At 38.7% G+C, this 15,769-nt stretch overlaps 1 protein-coding gene across 4 annotated transcripts in view; it reads left to right on the top strand.

The window, feature by feature from the left end:
- PRIM2 (DNA primase subunit 2) overlaps positions 1-15,769 on the top strand; it is a 2,362,887-nt gene that overhangs the window by 153,130 nt on the left and 2,193,988 nt on the right. The gene's annotated exons all lie outside the window — the stretch shown is intronic.

The raw sequence follows: 15,769 nt of genomic DNA, 5'->3' as shown, positions 1-15,769 counted from the left end.
TTACATTGGAAATTTTTGTTGCTTTGACATTGCCTAAAAAAGGCACTATGGAGGAGGCAAGTGCTTTTGCCAGTATCTAAAAGCCTAGAGGAGACAGGTGCAGATATCTTTGGCAAAGCAGAGTGGCCTGTTGACCATGTCATCCCAGGCAGGCAGATACTGGATCCCCCCCCGACTAGCACAAGAAGCTAAGCCAGTTGTTGAAGTCTATCATTTTTTCTTTATACTGTGGCATCATCCTAGGAGAAGGTAGAATGCTGCCTGGAACATAAAGTCCAAAACTTCAGTCATGTCTCTTCATGTAGTCCAGAGAGATATGTCTCAAGTCATTCACCCCATCATGAACTATGACCGAGTTGTAATGGTACTTGTCGAGCGACTTGAGTGCATGTGTGATCTGATGGATCCCAGCACCTGACAGGCAGTTGATTGTTGACCTTCTCCTTGTCCAGCCTGCTGAGGGGGAACATCTATGTGTCTCACTGTGGAGTTGCCTATGACCAGGATATTTGTTTTAGAGGTGTTTTGCCTTAGGGACTTATTGTTGAGACACAAGTGAGTACCTCCATGTATGTGGGTTTGTGTGTCATGTTTTTAGTTTGTGTGAGAGATGAAAAGTGTGTACTGACAACCTGTTTGGTATCCGGTTTGTTACATGAGAGAAGAGATTCCAATTTCATAGTGTACTTGCATCTCTCACTTAGGGTATTTGTTTGCTGTAGGAGTAAATGGTTGTCCATATACAGGAGGCAATTACTACATTGCCTCAGTACTCCCATGTCAATCAGGATGGCTGGAGAAATGATGGGAAACCTGTCCATTTTAGCAGGTTTTTACAGTATGAGCTATTAGGGAAAGGAGTGGACTAGATTGACCAGTTTTTGCATTAGGACTATCAAGGTTTGTTAAACTTGACTGTTGTGGATGTTAGGTGTAGCAACGTTGCTCAGTGCACAGTTAAGTTGCCTTTAGTTCAACAGAGAATCTTGTTGAGGGATCCACTGACAGTTGTCTAGGGAAAATTTGTGTTTTAAGGCATCTCCAACTGTACAAGGCACAACTAACCCCCATTGTATGATGCGCAGCAACGAGCAAACATGAAGCTTAAATGCAGATGAAATTAAACAGTGTTAAGCTAATCTAACAGTTGGAAAGTACACAATGAACCTTCCTCCAGCTATCCCCAGCCTAAACAAGGCTGGATCCAGACTCCTTTATGTATGTGTACAAAGCAAATGAGTACTGGTTCTTTTTTGGGGACTAATTTTATAACCATCACTGATGAACAGTGTTGTCAAATTAATCTCTGCTTTAACAAAGCCTTTCTACATGTACAACTGTTCACCCCAATTTCTTGATATACTCTTAAGGGTCCTCCCACTTATTACATACTGTAACTTTCTTGAAATGCTTTATCATGACTTTTGTACCAGTTTCAAACTATCTTGTAGTCCAGTTGCACAGGAGACTACTCATTGTTTTGCTGATGTACACATCTGTACGTTTTTGTAATTCTTGTATTTGCTTCATCAAATTTTTTTTGTCTAAATGTCTTTCACCATCTGTTGACTGGAGCTTGGGAGATGAAAATCATTAAGGAGCATTAATGGCATTTTTCTTACTGTCATTAACTTATCTGGTAGTATACCTGTGGGTAGAATAGGGTAATGCTCTTGTACACCTAAGGGAAAACTGCAACACTGTCATTTTACCTGTCCAAATTTTTTTTTTCAATCTCATATCTTTAGTCCTGCTGATTTACTCCAGTGCACCTGCTGCTTTGTAGATGGTGAGGAATATGAAGCCTCTGTTTATTCCCAACATTGTAACACATTTTTCTCCTCACCTGCCTTGCAAAATGTGGAAAGATTAACGTTCTGTTACTGTACATAGTTCTCAGTGAGCAAATGCTTTTCTGTAAGTCTTTTGCAGTAGTGATAAGAATTACTTAACCATTTTGAAAGCGTCTATCACTAGTATGGACCATCTATCACCCTGTTTTGGGCAGAAGGAAAAGACAGGTTCCCTCACCTGTAGGAACCCTACACAATATTGGTTTTCCTTTCCTTTTCCCTTGGCATTAGTGTGTCAAAACACCAAACTTTATTTTATGGTGTCATGGCACATTTTCCGTAGGCCAGACTGAAATATTTTCTCTTGTGTATTTCTGTGTCCCCACATGTCCCAAAAGTTTGTGATTAAAAAAAAATACTGTCTGGCCATACTGTCAGGTGCGTGCGGAAATTCAATCCCATTAACTTCCTTGTAATAGTAGTAGTTTTTTTTTTTTTTTTTTTTTTTTTGCAGTCTTAATTCAGCTATTTTCCCCATCAGACTTGCCAAATCTGCAAGACTGAGCAGCAGCATCCTTGAAATAACATCTACTTAGCTGGCTAGAGGTTCATCTTCAGAGTATCAGAGTTTCACTTAAAGCTGCAGGAAGCAGCTTTATCAGCTGCTAGATTATCTTCTACCAATTCTTCCTTAATGGACTTTTGGTGTGCTCTGATCTTACAAAAATGACAAATTCTGGGTCATTGGCTACCTTTTAAAACCAATTTTCCAACCCATCTGCATGCTGTAATGGTTTACTTTCACTATTTATCATTCATCTCCTTTGTCATATGAGATGATGCTGTGTTAGACTTGTAACTACATATGAACTGTCTGATAAAAAGGTCATTGTTTGTCATTTTCAGTATGTGCAAGGCTGCTTCCAACTGTGAATATAATGACACGTGCCTTGATGTCACAGGGAAAGCTCCAAATTCTGTTACAAAGTTTCTGCCCTGTCACTGTTGAATACCATGAATGAATAACCTTTCAACCCCTAGTTGTTTTACTCCAAAGGGGAAAAATGCCATTAATTCCTGTGTTGAGTATGCAGTCATGCTTAGCACCATTTTGGCTTCTAGGTTTATAGATGTTTACTAGGCTAATGAACACAAGGGCCTTTTTAAGCCTAGCCATGCACCCCAAATGTCTGACAAATTCTGGTACCTTTAAGTGCAAGCAGGGGCCTGGGAGATTAGCAATTTGCAGGCTGCTTGTGTCCATTAGGGACATAGTTGCCAAACCAGGGATGAGTTTCTTGATCCCCATCCAGTTGTCCAAGTTGCACTTGAATTGGTTTAGAGAGGAACTCTGCTTCACATGAATGGGAGGCCTGCTCCAGAGAAGGGGTAGTCTCTGGCATGTATACCTATCTTTCTTTCAGGTCCTATTTATATCACAGACATGGTTTAAGTCTTCAGAACAGGTAATTCTGGTGCGTTTGTTTTGTGGATATGCAGGAGGTCCATCAGAGTGGCGTCTGACAATACCTTGTATGCGAGGCATAAATCTCCTTTCAACAGCCTGTAGGAGGCAGAATACAGAGATAGGGCCTTGAGGCAGTCTGCATAGGACATGTTTCTTATGCCCTGTATTCTTTTAGTGAGGAACTTCTGCGGATGTTCCAGTTGTTGCATAGGTTTAATCGGTTGGTACTAGGCTATCGGCCCTAGGACCTATACAAGCCTAGCCATAACAATGGCCTGGCTATTTCTTTGCAGAATGTCTATTTCCCCGGTCCACTGTGTAGCAGGGCGACTGACGTGATCCCCTGGGTGAATATTCTATCTCCCATCCAATCACCAAGGTTCCTTTTGAAAAGGCCCAAAGAGGCACTCAGCTTGACATGTATGGGCAGTCTGTTCCAGAGTGTGGGGAGTCTCTGGGTCAGGAACCTATCCCTCCAGCATGTTTTATTCATTGTGATGACCAGGTTTAGATCCCTGGAGCTTGTGGCTCTGAGGAATTGGGATTTCTAGAAGTCTAGCATGTCCAACAGCTCTGGGTTTGACATGGCCTTGTATGTTGAGCAGAGATCACCTCTAAGTAGGTGATATGCGACAGAGTATAGCTGGAGTTTTTTAGACGGTCAGCATAGTGCATCTGTTTTAGGCCTGTGATTCTTTTAGTGAGGTATTTCTGTGGCCTTTCCAGTTGTTGCAGATGTCTTGTGAGGTACATACCAAATGGAGCATTGTACTCTATAATGGGTCTAATGAAGGATGAGTACAGTGGGACAGTGACCTCCTTTTTTCTGGATGGAAAGCCCTTAGTGATGAGGTATGCCACATAGGATTTCCTGACTGTTGTGGTGATGTGGTTATCGAAGGTGAGACCACTGTCCACCTGTGGCCCTAAAGTCCCTTATCAGACTTCCAATGTTTAGTATATTGCCACTTATGTGGTAATTCATGGGTACATGGTTTTTCCCAAAGGGGATAACTATACATTTGTTGGCATTTAGCTTGAGCCCATGGCTCTGCACCAAACATCTGTTTCTGTAAGGCCCTTTTGCAGAATATCCACATCATTTGGAGATTCAATAATGGTTCCCAGTTTGCAGTCATTTGCGAACTTTGTTAGCCAGAGTCCCTTAGTGTTGGCCTGTACTTCAGAGAAGTAGATGCCAAACAAGAGCGGTCCCAGGACAGAACCCTGAGGTACTCCACTTGTCTGGAGCTGGATTTTGAGTCGGCTACCTTTACAGTGTGGGTTCTGTCAATAAGCCTGTTGGCAACCCATTGCCTGACGTAGGAATTAATGCCCAGCTTAGTAGGTTTAGGTGCATATGAAAGGGGCATTGTACTCTATCGATTTGATGGATGCCAAATTCAGTGGAATAATGACTTCTTTGGACCTAGATGCCATATTTTTGTTTATAATTTGCACAACACAGAATGATTTCCTTACTACTGTAGAGACGTAATGATCAAAGGTTTAGATTACTGTCTGTGTGTGTCCTCAAGTCCCTGACTACTGGGTCAACTCTTACAGGTGTGTTGTCAATAAGATAGTTACCAGGGGTGTATTACTTCCTGAAGGATACTGTTATGCATTTCTTGGCATTTCGTTTTACTCCATGGCTCTGACACCAGTTGATTGTGTCATCCCTTCCTGGAGAACATTTATGTTGGTGGGGGATTCAATGACCACTCCTAATTTGCAATCATCTGCAAATCTAGTCAGCTAGAGGCCACTGACATTGGCCTTGACTTCAGAGAAGTAAGTGCAAAAAAGAAGAGGTTCCAGGACCAGTCCCTCAGAGACTCTGCTTGTGACTGGCCTCTTTGTAGAGGTGGACTCCACAATTTTAACTTAATGGGTCTTGTCTGTGAGCCATTTGGCTAACCACCAGATGACAAGGGTTTGTGCCTAACTTTCTGAGTTTGTCTACAATGCCTGAGTGGTTTACTGTGTCAAATGCCTTGACCAGGTCAAGGTATGCAGTGTGGACCATTTTACCTTCATTCATTGTTTTGGTGACCTTCTCAAAGGAGTCCATCAGGTAGAGTAGGCATGACCTGCTTTTGACAAAACCAAACTGGGTTGAGTCCAGTGTCGGGAGATTTCTTATGTCATTATCTATCATTTCCATGATGGCGCATCCATTAAATTTCCTAGCAGGGTTTTTCACATGGGGTATATCCCTTTTCCGTTGGTGTTTGATATTTGACTGAAATATCCAACAAGCTTCAACTCTGTTTGTATAAACACTTGTTTGGCCCTGCTGTAACAACATGGCACTGTCTAAGTATTATCACTATTCACCTGAAGTTGTATTAAAAAATAGGGCTGCTCTTGTGTGAAACAACTTTGAGTTTTAACATTAACCAGTGGCATTTTTATATTTGAAAACTTTTTTTTTCTGTTCATTGTACTCCTTCTGTACCCTTATTTGTATTTTTAACAAATCATACATCCTGTGAACTAGTCTTGTATAACCATTTATGAATGCCGTACAGAAATTCACCAGACCAAAAAATTTCCTAAGATTAGTAATTGCATCTTGAATGGGCGGCCACGATGGTGCAGTGTTTAGCGTTGCCACCTCACAGCAAGAGGTTCTCCTGTTCGATTCTTGGCTGGGGTGCCTTTTGTGCGGAGTCTGCATTTCATCCCTGTGGTCGCGTGAGTTTCCTCCGGGTGCTCCGGTTTCCTCCCACATCCCAAAGACATGCAGTAGGTGGATTGGACACTCTTTAAATTGGCCCTAGGTGTGTGTGTGTGTGTGTGTGTGTGTGTGTGTGTGTGTGCCTGTGGAAGGTTGGGCACCGGGCTGGCAACTCAGCACTGTAAAACTCCAATGCCAGTCATGAGCGGACAGATGATCCACTGTGGCGACCCCCTAACCGGGAAAAGCAGAAAGAAGTAATTGCATCTTGAATAGTTACTGCCAAAATCACATTGCAAAATTGGTTTTGTCCTTTAGCAGTTATTTCTGTTGCAAGGAAATTAACCTGTGATGTGCTTAATTTCAACTTAAGATTCATTTTCAAACCTGCTTGCTGTAAAGCTGCAGTCTATGTAAAATCAGTATATGTTTTTCCATACGCTCAGTTTGAATCAGATTATCGTAAAATGATTGCAGTACTTTATTTGACAAGTTCAAAAGGTCCAGTCCCCCTGCTGATATTTGAAAGTCGAGAAGGGCTATGGAAACTCTGGTGCAAACCTAGTTGTGAAATATTGATTTTGGTGTGTAAAAGCAAAGCATAAAGCTGACATGGGAGTTAAAAGTACAATCCATTTGCCAACTCTAACACTGAAAGCCATTTTGCTTTTGTATTAATATACGTCAGGAGTGTAAGAAACTAAATGTGCTGCTGCTTGCAGTATACATTTACTCAGTAGTGTTAAATCCATTACCATATGCTGTAACCCATCTTTCTTTCTCACTGGCCACATAGGGTTGTTGTATTTCAATTACCTGTAATAGCAATTCCATCCTTTTCCCAATTCTGAGTCGACTGTTGTATGTAAAGAACTACTTTTTCTGTGATTCAGTACTTTTCTCATGATAACTTCCACGTGAACCATTTCAGATGCCACATAATCACTTTTTGACTTGGGCCCATAACTGTGTATGCGTGTAGTTATTGCTTTAGGCCCCCATCCAAACTCTTGCTAGTGTGTAGTTCTTTATATGTTTCTGTTTTGTTTTGGTAACTGTTTCTCTGTATGTATGAGTTTGACAGTCCCTTCACAAAATCTGACTCTCCATATCCATAACAACCATAATTCCTTCCAATATATGCATTCCTACAATCATTTAGGAGGAATGTGGATTTTTCCAACATTGGCATCTTGCTCCCTTTTCAGGGTGACCATATGCACCTTGAAAACTTACCATTAACTGCTTAATATGGTAAGCAGACGTTCCAGAGCCACCAAATCCAATTAACATTGTTACATTCATAGATTAGTAGGCTAAACACCTGGGAGGGCCTTTCTAAGCCTTAAGTTTTTCCCAAAAGAATAATGATGTCATGTATCCAAACAGGACATCAAAGACCAGGCATTTTTACACTACCAGTGTCCATAAGAGACATGGATGTCATGCCTGGTATAAATTACCTGTTTCCCCATCCACTGGTCTTGGTTGTACTTAAACTAGATAATAGATGAGCTGAACCTTACATGAATGGGAAGCCTGTTCCATAGGAGGAACAGTTTCTGCGATACATGTCTGTCTCTCCAGCATGTTCTGTTTAAGTCACAGACAAAATTCAGGTCCCTGAACCTTGTATTTGACTTATGAATATGTAGGGTTTATGGAGACCTACGCCAGGAGTAGATAAACCCCTTGGCAATCTGTAGGAGATTGAGTAAAGGCAAAGGGCTTTAAGGTGCTGTCTGTAAGGCACGTTTATTATGGCTTGTTTTTCTCTTTTAAGGAATCTCTAAGGTTGCTTAGTTGCTGGGTATCCCTGGTCAGGTGCATACCGAAGAGTATTGTATTCTATGATTGGTCTAATAAGGGCAGAGGACAGTGGAATAATGACCTCTTTGGACCTGGGTGCCATGCCTTTACTTATTAGTCGCACAACATGAAAGGATTTCCTCACCAGTGTGGCCAAGGTAGACAGAGATAAGGATACTGTCTATATGCACACCTTAGATCCATGGCCACTGGTTTGGTTCTTTTGGGGCATAATATCAACATGGTAATTAGCCAGGGTGGTTGACTTCCTAAAGGGTACAATTGTGTATTTCTTAGTAATGAGTTTAAGACCTGGCTTTGGCACCATTTGTTAGAGATGGGCCTTCTTGAAGAATGCTAGCATCTACAGAGGATTCGATGATAACCACCAATTGGCAATCATCTGCAGACTTGGTCAGCCATAAGCCTTCAGCTGCTTCCACTTTAGTGAAATCAACGCTAAAAAGGAGTGTGCCCAGTACTGAGCCCTGGGGAACTTCACAAGTAAACACAAAGCGTGGCTCCGGTACAATAAAAGGCTATTTTGTATATCCCTGGACCTGGATGGTCCAAATAAATCCAAAATAGTCCGAAAAACTAATAATGATAATGATTTAATGATTTAAATAAAAAAATCCACACTCAGGAAACAAAAAACAAAAATAGCATACACAATTCATTGACATTCACTGATTAAGCGCTTTCATCTCCCTCCGGAGACTTCTTCAGAATCAGTTAACATCACACAAGTCCATCTTTTTATATTGTTCCTATACAAAGTCATTGGCTGGCAATAGGAGACTTTAATTTACTAATTGTCATTTAAAGAGCTAGCATGTAACAAAATACAGTAAAAACAATGAGTCTGAAATGGTATGATTACAACGGAGCTATCTGAGCCATCTTTCCAAATAAATATATGTACACACATGTCCAGATATATTAAAACTTGTAAAAACTTTTAAAAGCTTTTGCTAAAAAACATTTGTGTTTATTTAAAATATTCAAATAAATATATATTGCCCATAATTCACATAAATATAGTTTAAAATATAGTATGATATATAGTATAAATATTTATATAAATAAATATAAGCAATGCATAAATATAAGTTCATAATAAATTAATAGTGAAATGTCCCTGTTTATGTGATGGTCCCATAAATATCATCTATTAAGTAAAATAAAATATAATAAATTAAATATTATATTTGGTTCTACCCTTTCGTCATTCTTTTTATGTTGAAAAATTTTTCAAATAATAATTCTCATCTTATTTTTGCTTTATTGTTATGTCTCTCTGGGTCTGCTGCAAGCAATTTCAGTGCTGGGGTAATGGAGATATGGTCATTGAGACCCTTACCACAACGTGCATCGAGTCTCAACTGCCAAATATTTTCTCTGAATTCCAATTGTGTCTCCCAATCACCACCTCTTTCTGGGTAACCAACTTCTGCCAGCACCCAAAATTTAAAATCAGCTTCTTTGCATGTCAAAGCATGCCTATACAGGGCATTATTTTCATTATGCTTGTTAATGTCCCTGATGTGTTCATAAATTCTAGTTCTGAGATGACATTCAGTTTTCCCTATATAATAACTCCAACAGGCCTTACAAAATGCTAAATAGACTACCCCTTTGGAGTAAACTATTATACCTCTTGGCCCTTAGGGTAATTTTCAAGCTGGGTATTCTAACTTCTTTTAACCCAGCAATATAGGTACACTGTGCACGTCTTCCACATCTGAAGGTTCCGTATTTCATACAAGTCCCTCCTAAATTTATTTTTTTCTTTTCAATAATATTCTTTATATTTTTTATTCCTCCTAAAACTATATTTTATTGTATACTGAAATACATTAGTTTTTGTTGGCATATTTTTGAACATCTTCCATGTTTCATTGATACATTTTCTCAACCATCCTATACCTTTATAGTAGGTGAGGGTCAAATACGGTAAAATGTCTGGGCAATCCAAACTATTGATATCCTGCCTATTTGGGGTACTTGTTTTGACATCCAACCTAAAATTTAAATCTAAAGTGCCACCATTGGTCAGAAGGGGGACATATTTATTACCCCTTCCTAGTTGGACATATTCCTTGATGGAACTAGTTTAATTCAGTTGGATATCCTGTTTCTTGAAACATTTTTTCAACATTATTAATTTCATTTAAAAATTCATCCTTATCTGAAATCATTCTAGCCATCCTAATCATTTGCCCTTTGACAATGTTCTTTTTTAATTGATAAGGATGGTCACTTTCAAAATGTAAGTAAGCATTAGAATAATCAAAAATATGCCAACAAAAACTAGTTTAAAAATTAAAAAATTTAGTTGATGAGGGGCTTTTGTTCTTTATATATAAAAAAAGCCCCTCATCAACTAAAAATAAATAAGTAAAAGTCCATGCTGTTAGGCACATAGAAAAGACTCACTATACCCAATAACCCTCTCCATATCAAAGACCTAGACATCAGCCTAATTGAATCAGTCACATCATTTGGTTTGACCAGTCCCTCACCTTCCAAGGTTGCATTCAGAATGTCCGATCCAACGTCAACTACCTCCTGTTCTGGGCCCAAAAGGTGTCTCATTCCCTCTGACAACCTGCTAGAGAAGCCTTTAGGCAAAGGTCTCATGCTTGCACAATTAGAATATGGCATACCCCACTGCCCTCCAAAAACACTTCCACCTTACAATCTCTTTCTAATAAAATCTGCTATTTCATCACCACCTCCTCTTAATATGAACATCACTGCAGTACCTTGGAAAAGACAAATTGGTTACCCATTCAAGTAAGACCCACCCTCCTCCTTGGCTCTTTTCTCTTCAAACTCCTACACTAACGCACGTCCTCCTCCGTAGTATGAGGCTGACTACAACCATAACCCACTAGAGCCTAAGACGCCAATCCACTAATAGCCCTACTCTTAAAACTCCAGCCACTAAATTTTATTCCCCAGATCACAGCTTGTTTGCTCCTTGCCCCTAAACTGTGACAAGTATTGCCACCTGATCTTACTGCACTCTAAGACTAGAAACCATTCAGACCTCTGTTTAAACAATACCCAACTGAGCAATATAAGCATACAGGCCAGAACACAGACTGTATCACCTAACTGCCATGGTTACAGTATTACATTCATCCCAGAAAACCTTGGCTGCTTAAACTCCTCTAACCTGTCCAACATATAAAATCATAACCACTTTCTATTCATTCCCTACTGTTTGTGTAATACCCACTACTTCTGTTATTAGCTCTTGTATTGCAGCTCTTTAGATTCTACAATGTCTAGTCTCTTCACTGCCAAAATTTCTCCCCATACTTGTACATACTATTTTTTTTAGCTGGACAGCAATTCCGTTAACCTGTAAGACATGTAATGTGCATTCCATGGTCCAGATTCTTTTTAAACATTTTTATAACTGTGTATATAATTTTTACATCTAGACTGTTATGTCCATATACTGTATGATTTAATTATACCTTTAATCTTACTTTATTTTTATTATGTATTTAACCTGGGCTGAACCTGCAAATAGTCAAATCTTATCAGTGCACTCCCTGTGTAAACATAGTTAAATAAATAAAAATAAAAGGAAGAAGTGTCACTTTCACAGGTAACATGATTCTCATTGGGAAAATGTGACAAAAAACATGGCTTAGTAGAAATAATATGATTATCATACTAATCCTAAAATTGTTTAAAAGCCAATTGTTTACAGTTTCCGCTCATAGTTATGAGAAAAGCTGCCTATAATTTTTAGTTTTGTTGTTTTTATGTATTTTTATCAACTATTATCTTATAAATAACATTATGCAGGTGAGTGAGCCTATGATTAGAAATGTGAAATAAAACACAGACTCATTTGCACTTCACTATTGAGATATGTTCTAGAGTTTGTTTTCTCTTGCATGTCTGTAATTCTTGATGGCTTTAATGGTACTTGACTGGGACTTGTGCAGTGCTGTACTCCCCAAGGGAGAATAAGCATTATCCATAATCACACTGCATTGGTTAATAAATATAATTTGCGAAGGAGCAAAACATCTGAAACAAATGTAGTTTTATTACATTTGCCACTTTTATTGTGTTGCTAGTTGTCCAGTTTGAGTATTTAGTCACCTTATGGAAGGATTTAACTTTGTCTAGGATTCAAAGCTGGGCAAAAATCCAGAATTATGTACTGACTGCCTAGTTATTTCAGCATTTGAAAAGTTCAGAAATTACTGCAATAAATTACTACAGGGCATAGGGCAAGATTTCCTATATAGTTCAGGTTTATATAATGAGTAGTTTAAAAAAAACTCACTGTGGCCATTACATTGTGAAATAAGTATTCTATCGTGCAGTCATGCTTGGTAACATAACTGTGAATAATTCACTTACATATAGCTTTCCAAACATCCCTTGACTGAACTACATCATTATCTGAGAGCCTTAAAATGAAGAGTTGCTGTTCTTAGCAATTACCTTCTCATAAAGTTGTACATTATGGACAGATATTTGGAGCAGCAGTCACATTATGAAACTAATGGAAAAGAACATTAAATTGTGTTATTTCCAAGATGCTGTGTAGTGTAAGAACATGTACTTTGGCTTTACAAAGTTTTCTGAAGCAGTCATCATAATTTGAAATGATGTTGCCTTATTTTCACACCATTGGCTTACAGCTACTTTATTACAATTAAGTCTCTGTCAATATATGTAGCTCTTTGGAAGTAATGATAGAAAAGTTCATAGAGTTTACTTATGACAGCATATTTTGTAAATGATATGTAGTATTCTTTATTTATGCTATGTTCAGTCTCGTATGTATGTGTATGTGTGTGTGTGTGTGTGTGTGTGTGTGTGTATATATATATATATATATATATATATATATATAGATGTGGCTCATAGTTATTTTTATCCTTTGCATAAACTACCAATATTAACAAGGCTTCAGAACCGCATTTATTTTGATTACGTATTGTAAATGTTCTTAATGCTATAGAATTTTTGTGCAAATAAACCAAACTGGTATTTGAGAATAACGATCTCTACCAGGGATATTTACAACAGTTTCCTGCTGATATATGTTGCATTTATTATTGCACCATTTAATCTGCGGTTCATAGTTTGGCGATATTCAGTTAATTATAGGCCATGAGGAGAAAAGATCTTCAGACCCAAGCATGTTAAGTTAGAGTTGTTTCATTCAGTTATAACTTTATAAAGTGAAAACAGGTTTTACACTTCAATATTCTTGATAATCTAGTTTTTTTTTTAATTCAGTACCAGATTAATTCCTTTAGATCTGTGGTGATTTTTTTAGGATCCTCTCATAGGATTTCATATTGTCTCAATACAGCTTTTGGATTAGCTGAATTTAAGATGGTAGAACTTTGCTTGCCTATATTAGTATAGTATTAAGGTGATACCCCCAGAAGTCTTGGCTGTCAAAGGTCTATGTATTCTACTGTAGCTGTGGACAAGAGGAATGTATAGCAGGCTTTTTACATAGTCCTATATTTAAAATTCACAGCTGGAATGTACATGGATGTTGTGGCGTCCTTCCCCCCACCCCTCATCCTCATACTTGCCACTAGTCTGACTCACCACCATGATGATATTGTTATTGTTCCTCTCAGGGTGAGTGCTGGTTTTTGTTATAGCCATCATCTAGGCAGAGATGAGGGGCTTTTGGGTATTATCCCCCATTCCTTGGCAGTTGATGTGTATGCTCACCTAAGTGAGGGCTTACTGTGCCCCTCTGCATATTGTATATATTCCCAGACATACTCGGTGAAGATGTCTGCAGGAATGTAGCTTGGGAAAGCCAGGTATGTGCCACAGCCCAAGCCCTGCATGCTGTATATCAGTTGTCCATCCTTGCTAATTGAAGTAGTGAGATTAGCAGAAACAGTGTAGATACTTGGGCTGCACTGTTTGCTACAGGATGCTACTCACTTTTGTCCTCCCTTTTTGGCTTCTCTAGCGGGTGAGTCTGTAACTGATTTCTTGTTTGCAGTCATAGCTTCATCCCTGTCCACCATGGAGCTAGCATTGTGGCCTCTTTCCCAGAATGGATGCTGCTAAGACAGCTGTAATAAGCTGGATCTGTGTACTGTAATGCAGATAAAAGTAGGACACTATGTATGTCTTCCACAGTCTGCCACTTGAACTCTAGAAATAAGTTTACAACCTGCATATGATATGGTCACCCACACAGAATTTTTATTTCCTTTTAGACTGATTCCATGTAGTCTGCATTTGTCTATAACTGCTGCCATGATGGCAAAGCTGTAACTTCTACCTGCTTCACTAAGTGTCTCTGTAGAACGATTGGACTTGATTCCTCCACCCAGTCCTCTATGTGCATCTTGGTAAAGATCCCATTTAATTTCCTGGTCAGCTCTACTCCAGCAGCCAATAACAGAGTAGGCTGAATTACTTGTCTTTACTAGCAATTTGTAATACATTTCCATGATATCCCTAAATTGTCTTAAGAATTGTGTCTTCCAGGGTGCCTCATTACTGATGGCTCAAACTAGTATGAGAATTTGATTCACAGCCAAACCATAAAGATTAAGGTCAGTAGAATCCACTCCCCCAAAGCCACTGTAATTACCAGTGTATTCCATGCTAGTTTAAAGTTTCATTATTTCATTAAAATAAACATAGCAAGCCTACAAAACCTTGAATAAACTCATTAAGAAAGGTGTGCATAGCAACCAAAAAACATGTAGGCTTATAAATCATCATTAAAAAAGCTAGCACTCTCTGTGGGAAATTAAAAAGTGTAAGCTTCCAGCACTTAAACAGGTTTATTTATCAGTTTGGGGCATGTAACTTTTATAGTTTGTTTTAAGGAACTTGACAGGGTATCCCTAAATGTTTTACAATTGCCCTCGCAAAAATTCATATTTATTACTGATTTTTTTCACAAGGCATATATTTTATTTGCATGGCCTTCGCTTCTGTGTTTGCTTTATACCCAAATCCATCCACAACCCCTTTTTCTCATGTTTGTACATGATATCAGAGTGTCACTTCAAAACGGACAATCATCTAGACTCAAGGTTTATACCACTGGGTGGCTAGCCCAGATTCGTAGCTAACCCCTGCTGCTTTCAGTCCAAATTTGCTTTCTTCAGAAGTCAGTGTCAGTGGCTCACTATGTAGCACATTCTGCTTCGATGCTACAAGATCAGAAAATTGGGTTATTATTTTTACAGGTGTTCAGATTCATTTTCCAGTACTGAAACTTGAGAGCAGCATACGAGGAATGCTGCACTCCTGAGTGTGCCATCCTTCATATGAGATAATTAAACTGAGGTTCCATCTGTCAGAGTTGATGGAAGCTCAGTGGGTTGTGAAAGATCCCACAGCACTTATCAGAAATACTACCAGTACCTTTTTTTTCATATTAATTTAATCTTTAAGTAACTGCCCTTTATATAGCATTTGAAAAAAAATCTCTTTTGTCTTCTTTGAAAATAAGCCATCAGTCAAGTTGAGACTAATCTGTCCAACAAAACATAGAAAGTTTTGTAGGTGACTAGCCTTCTTGAGAGGAAAAAAATGTTTTAAGTAATTTTTCTTCAGTTCGAGTCACTACACATTGTTTACAGTGTGTGTATGACTCCGTTGATATTTCCTCCAGGGTTATGACCACTGTGTTCTATTTTGAGGAGATTTACCTGACTGCGTTCTCAAGAACCTTCCAGAGGATAAAAATGAGATTTTAAATTCTCTCTCGGATAGAGATGCAGTTTTTGACCACTCTGCTGCAGAGGTGATCAAAATGCCTAATGAAAAAGGGGTAAGTTGATCCAAGGAAGATTTTTCACCCCACCCTTTCCAGGTTTTCTAATGGATTCTCTAACCCCTCATCCAGTTTTGGCAATGAACAGTCTCCACAAAATGCAGGTAAACAGACATTTAAGAAAAAATGACAGAGGATCCCAAAATTAATACAGGAATCCCTGAAAACCAAGGACAGTCTCAGTTGGTCTGACTATTCAA

Source organism: Protopterus annectens, chromosome 2.part1, assembly GCF_019279795.1.
Source record: "Protopterus annectens isolate FY-2018-M chromosome 2.part1, PAN1.0, whole genome shotgun sequence".
NCBI classification, from domain to species: Eukaryota; Metazoa; Chordata; order Ceratodontiformes; family Protopteridae; genus Protopterus; species Protopterus annectens.
This window is presented reverse-complemented; position numbering and strand designations above follow the sequence as displayed.